The 6,295-nt window shown below is 51.9% G+C and overlaps 1 long non-coding RNA gene across 1 annotated transcript; it reads left to right on the top strand.

Annotated features, from left to right (window-relative positions):
* The first annotated feature begins 211 nt into the window (after positions 1 to 211).
* LOC140677454 (uncharacterized) lies at positions 212 to 2,876 on the top strand. Its single transcript, XR_012049249.1, has 3 exons — positions 212 to 792; positions 1,623 to 1,704; positions 1,835 to 2,876. It is a non-coding gene; the product is annotated as an uncharacterized lncRNA (long non-coding RNA).
* Positions 2,877 to 6,295: the final 3,419 nt, after the last annotated feature.

The raw sequence follows: 6,295 nt of genomic DNA, 5'->3' as shown, positions 1-6,295 counted from the left end.
CCGGCGTTTCCTCCGTGTCCCCCTGGGGGGAGGAGGATAGCGGGGACGTCTTTGAGGTGAATATTGTGGCCTAAAGTACTCCTGAGAGTGCTGTCTTGAAGGCACAAAATTCCTATTTTGGCGTGTGTTTCTCCTATAATTCCACTGAGGGGCGCTGCGGCGCTCTTGATGTAGGTCATCAAAATGGCGGCGTGTCTGCGGGTAGGGGCGACGCGGATAGGAATCCTGCCGTCCCCGTGCTACATCCGCATAAGACCTCTGGGGCCGCTGCTCATCCCACTGAGAAAAATATTCCTCCTGGTCATAATGACAACGTTCATCATCCTGGGCGAGCCACTCTGAAGGCGCAGCCTGACGTCGCCGTGCGCGTCTTCGCCCCGACCTGACCGGAAGCCAGTCGTATTCGAAACCATCCGACATATTGCAAAATTATTTTAATATGTCGCTGGTGTGGATGATGTGAAAAACTGGTTGGCGAAAAAAAGGTTTGTTCGCTTTATAAAAATAAATTGTCTTTATCCGTTTCCTTTGTGAAAAAGAGAGAACGGAATGCTCGGAGGCGGGACTTCCGCCGAGGTCAAGATAATCACTTCCGGTTGATGGCTGGCTGCATAAACGGTGAGATACGCTTTTTTGTTCAAAAATATGCTGTATCTCGCGCTAATGAGCCACCGGAATATCTCGTGAGTAAAAATAGCACATGTAGTATCAAAAATAGGCTGTTTATTTACAGAAAATAGCGACTAGTGGAACGAAAGCGTCGCGCCGCGACCAGGCCTTCAACTGGACACGGCAAGTAAACAAATACAAGAAAAATACTACAATGTGTCAGAAAAATATGAAAAAAGTAGAAAATGTATATTTACATGAAACGAGTCAGATGGCAACGTTTCGGTAAGATACCTTCATCAGGCCTGACTCGTTTGTAGAGAGTTAGCAGGTTAGCACGGCAGGTAGGCTAAAGTCAACCTTTTATCCTTGCAGTGAAAACAGGTATTGCAGGAGAAAGGTGTTAATAGCAATATAACATTTAAATGAAGGGGTGGGGTCCACGTCAAACACAAGTTGGCCTTCAAAATAGAAGTCTTGACCACAACACAAGTGTAAAAAGAAGACAACAGTGACCCTCTGAAGCCCCAGGATGCTACTGCAAAATCCTGTCTGCTAAAACAATAACATGAAATGATAGACATTGTTATTGTTATATGATATATAATATAATACAATGTAATATGGTATAAATATTATATAATATATTATAATAAATCTATATGTATATATATATATATATATATATAATAATAGACAAACACTAGTACATTCAAATAGAAATAATACAGAAAGTACCCTGGATGTGTGACCTAGGGCTTCAGTATTAAACAGAGAGTTGGGAGAGGATATTCCCAGTAGGCTCCCCTTAGTGTAATGCTCTGAATGTACGTATGTGTACCGTACCCGAGGTTAGGGTTAGGGTTAGGGTTAGGGTTAGGGTTAGGTTTTAGGATTGGGGTTGGGGTAGGTTTTAGGTATGTATTCCCTGTTACCTCCCCTTAATATGATGCTCCGATTGTATCCCATCCCCAGGTGAGTATATTTAATGCGTTTTCTGTCTGTTTTGGCAGGTCCAGGAGGGCGAGCGAGGGAGAGTGAGAGCCGTAAGAGGATTGGAGGCACTGGCTGGTTAGGTTTGGGGGTAGGTTTTAGGTAAGGAGAAGGGAATGGTTAGGGTTAGGGAAGAGGGGGGGTGGGGGGTATGGGAAAAATAAAGAAGGGAAAAACGGGAATGTGCACTGTCCGTCACAATCCAACGGGCTCACACTCACACCTCATTTAGGCCCCCTGGATGTCTGGTGCCCAATTTGGAGATCCAAAGGAGCTCCGCCCGGTGGCGTTGGGCGAGGCTCCATTTGGGATCCGTCTCTACGACAGTCGCCCGGACGGAAGACCACCCGTGTCGGAGAAAATGCTGAACCAGGTGAGTGTTGGTATTTTTATGCCTAACGATGTTGTACTTGTGTTGGGCGAATCTCCTAGCTAAGGTATTGCCCGTCTCGCCCACGTACATATCGCCACATCGTTGGCACCGAATCACGTACACACAGTTCCGGGTGTGTCGGCCGCCACGGCACAACGGCTGGAAAACCTTGCGGTTGTGGGGGTTCACCAACCATTGTGAGTGGCGGACAAGGGTGTCCCTCCTAGTGGAGGGCGGGTCTCTCAGTGAGCTGACCCTGGCCCTGACCAACAGATCATTCAAGTTGGGGTTCTTACGGTAGGCCGGCACCACGTAGCGCCCCGGCAGCCTCCCGCTACTCTCCGCAAAGGTCCGGAAGTGGTCTTTGACCTTCTTGGCGACCCGCACGGCCGAGGGAGAGTAGGTGGTGATGAGAGGGATCATGTCGGTCCCAGGGGGAGGCCCCTTCGGGTCCAAGAAGACCCTCAACTGCCGTCGGAGGAAGGACCTGGAATAGCCCCTCCCCTTCAGGGCAGAAAAGAGGGTCCTCGAGGCCGTCAGGAAGTCCTCCCTTCTGGTGCAGACACGATGGAACCTCAACAATTGGGATTTCACCAACCCCGCGAAGGTATGCTTGGGGTGGAAGCTGCTTTTGAAGAGGAGCGCGTGGGTGTCGGTCTCCTTGAAGAACACCCTGATGTCCAAGTGTTGCGTGTCGGCAAAGTCGGGACCCTTGAATGTCGTGGTGTCCAAAAAGTCGACCGATGTGTTGCTCGTGGTCGACTTGATGGTGATATTTTTATTGTGAGTGTTCAGCGTGTTTAAGAACACGCTGAACTCCTCACTGGAATGGGTCCAGACACCCCAGATGTCATCCAGGTACCGGAAGTAGTGGAGAGGACGTTTTGGGCAGGCGGCCAAGGCAGAGGTCTCCCACTCTGCCATAAAAATGTTGGCATACGCCGGTGCAAATTTCTTGCCCATAGCAGTGCCCTTAATTTGGAGGTAGAAACGACCGTCAAACTCAAAGTCGTTTCTCCTCAAATTAATGTCGAGGAGCTGCAGGAGCTCCTTTTCGGGCCTGCTAACGTCGCGGTACCTGTAGAAGACATTTTTGACAGCCTGTATCCCCTCATTTATATCAATGTTTGTATACAGGCTGTCAATGTCGATGGTAAACAAAATGGCATCTGGGGGAATGCAGACCTTCTTGATTTTATCAATAAAATCATAGGTATCCCTGAGGTAGCTGTCGTGCAGAACGGACAGCGGCGTCAGATAATGATCGATGAACGCCGCCGTTCTGTACGTCTCGCTGCCGCAGTCAGACACAATGGGTCGCCCCGGAGGGATCTCGTGGGGCTTGCTCCACTTGTCTGGCTCCTTGTGAATTTTAGGGAGCATGTAGAACCTGCGGGGGCGAGGATCCGGCTCCCCCATGAGATACCTATGTTGTTTAAAATTGATAAATTTTTTAAGTAGAAGATTATCCAGAATCTTTTCTACCATGGGAATAGTTTGCGGATAAATAGGTTCCGGCAGTGGTTTATAATACGTCATGTCACTCAACTGCCGAGAACCCTCCCATATGTATTGCGATCTGTCAAAAATGACAACAGCACTCCCCTTGTCGGCTGGTTTGATCACAATATGTTTGTTTGTTTTTAGACTATGAAGGGCCTCGACTTCTCCGCGTGTCAAATTGGGAGCGACCGCAGGTGCGCAGCCCGAACCGGACATGGAGAGCCCGTCGGACCGGACCATAGCCTGGAATTCCGGAGGCATAAGTCCAGGTGAGGGCTCCCAGCCGGAACGGGCTGTGAACGGTGTGGGTCCGAGAGAATCTTGTTTCTCATAGTATACCTCAAGTTTGACACGTCTGTGGTAGCGCTGGAGGTCAAATTGAAGTTGATGATGCCAGTCGCTACTGAGATTAGTGGAAGGAATGAAGTTGAGGCCCTTATTGAGGAGGGAGATTTGTAAGGGGGTTGGCGTGAAATTATGGGCCAAATTTATCACGTTCTTATTACCCCCCCGAGCGATCGGGATTATGGGGATGCCAAGTTTAAAAAGTCAAGCCAGTGCTTGAGCATCAACTTGGCCGTGTCCCGAGTCCAGTGGACCAGGTCGGGTTGGGTCTCAAAGTCCCGGCTGTCGAGAGCCGGGATGTGAGCATAATTGTTGCTGATTAAACTATTCAGCCGCCCGAGGTTGTTTTTCTGCTCAACGGGCAAAGCGGCCGAATAGTTAATCAGGGGGATTAGCACTCGGGCCCGTGGGAAGGTAGCCACGGCCATCCTGAGTGCCCCTTGGAGCTGCTTAATAGCGGTCTCCTTAACTTTCTGCTCACGATGGTTGATCCCAAAGGCTAGAACCAACACTTCAACCGGTGCAGCAATTACGGTCTTGCGTAGGATGGCCTCCGCGTGTCTAAAACTGGCGCCCGGGTAACTGTCGATCTGAAGGTCGTCGACGTAAAAAGGTGGTAGGTGGGACAGATTGGAGTCGCCGATCACCAAGAATTTCTTGTTGGCCGACAACTTCCAATCCATCATCCTCCTACTCGAGACCATGTGTCTAGTGGGTCTACGGGGGGAGGCACTAGCCGTATCCTCTACCAACTCGACACATTCTGGAATAGACAGGTGTTGTGGAGTATCTGGGACGGAAGGCCTCTTGTGTGGCTTCCTTTTTAGTGCCCCAGGGAACAAATGTGCCCAATCGGGGGACTCCTGAGGAAGCATCTCCTGAGGGGGCGTCTCCTGAGGAGGCGTCCGCTGCAAGGGTGAGTCCTCATAGTCCACCATAGGAGCCCCGGAAAGTGTGGGCCCCCGTGGTGAAAATTCACCCTGTGGTGCCGTCTCATCTGCCGTCTCAGGCTGGAGAGGGGACCAGTCGGGGGTCGCGGAAGAGTAACGAGGGGACATCACCGAAGAAAGCCCCCGCTCCTGTTCTTCATCCCGAAAGTCGATCAGGAGAGGCGAGGAGGCCGTGGGTCCCCCTGGTGAGTCATCGTCGTCCTCTGTATGGGTGGGGGTGTCCTGGGTTTGATCCGCCCCGGAGCTTGTGGACCCACGTGGTGAGTCATCGTCGTCCTCGGTCTGAGTGGGGGTCTCCTGTGTGTCTTGTCTTGCAGGTGATCCCAGAGGAAGCCTCCTGCGAGATGCAGGAATAAGCTGGGTGGGCGGAGCCTCGCCGAGGGTGTCCTGGGCAGGCCCGCTGTCCGTGGCCCGGGGCTGTGTCACCCTCTGCTCCTTGGGTGGTTCCGGTCGACGAGGAAGGAAGATCGGGGCAACCCGTGCTGGAGGGATTGCATCCCGATCCACCTCAGGAGACCAATCTGGAGCCACGGCGTCGGTGCTGGTAGCCACCGAGACCCGGGCGACGACCCGAGCCGGAGGGCTGCTAGCCCGTACCACCCCAGGAGCCCCGTCAGGGCCCGTAGGGTCAGTATGGGTGCCCACCGATACCCGGGTGGCGGTCTGGACCGGCAAGGACTGGGCCGGGCGTACCACCTCCGCGTTGACAGGGGGGTCGGCGAAGGCCGCGACGATCAGAGCCTCGGCCTTCCCGAGGGTGTCCCCCATCAGTCTGCGTCCCAGATGTTTCTTGGCCCATGTAGAGGCCAGCTGAAAAGCGGGTCTCCAAACCTCGTCAATAAAACTGGTTATCTTGTCCAATTCCACTTGTAGAGTGTTTTTATAATGGTCTCTTAAAACCTCAACCGTCGTTAATGCCCAAGTCCTGGCATTGCACCTGATAAGCGTCTCAACGTCAGGGTTGGAGACCGCTGGTTTGATCATGGTGGCAAGCGTCTCTTCCATTTTTATTATGGACTGGGGGTGAGTGTCTTTTGTAACATTATTCAAATGGTGTGTTATTTTGATAATATTATAAAAACACTGTGCTTTTAAATTCCCCTCCATGGACGTTGTGGAGTTGTCAGGGGGTGCAGTCCTCCGAGAAGCGTCCTGACGCTTCTTGCGTGTCTTCTTGGGACGGGGAGGATTGCGGGGACGTCTTTGAGGCCAATGTTCAGGTAAAAAATAGTCCTGAGAATAATGTCTGGGAGGCCTAGAGTCCATGTCTCTACTGGTATTACGGGAGCGCCCATTCCTCCTGGAAGCATCCCGGCGTTTCCTCCGTGTCCCCCTGGGGGGAGGAGGATAGCGGGGACGTCTTTGAGGTGAATATTGTGGCCTAAAGTACTCCTGAGAGTGCTGTCTTGAAGGCACAAAATTCCTATTTTGGCGTGTGTTTCTCCTATAATTCCACTGAGGGGCGCTGCGGCGCTCTTGATGTAGGTCATCAAAATGGCGGCGTGTCTGCGGGTAGGGGCGA

The sequence above is a fragment of the Nerophis lumbriciformis genome, linkage group LG31 (assembly GCF_033978685.3).
Source record: "Nerophis lumbriciformis linkage group LG31, RoL_Nlum_v2.1, whole genome shotgun sequence".
Taxonomy (NCBI): domain Eukaryota; kingdom Metazoa; phylum Chordata; class Actinopteri; order Syngnathiformes; family Syngnathidae; genus Nerophis; species Nerophis lumbriciformis.
The sequence above is the reverse complement of the archived record's forward strand: the minus strand, read 5'-3'. Positions and strand labels throughout refer to the sequence as shown.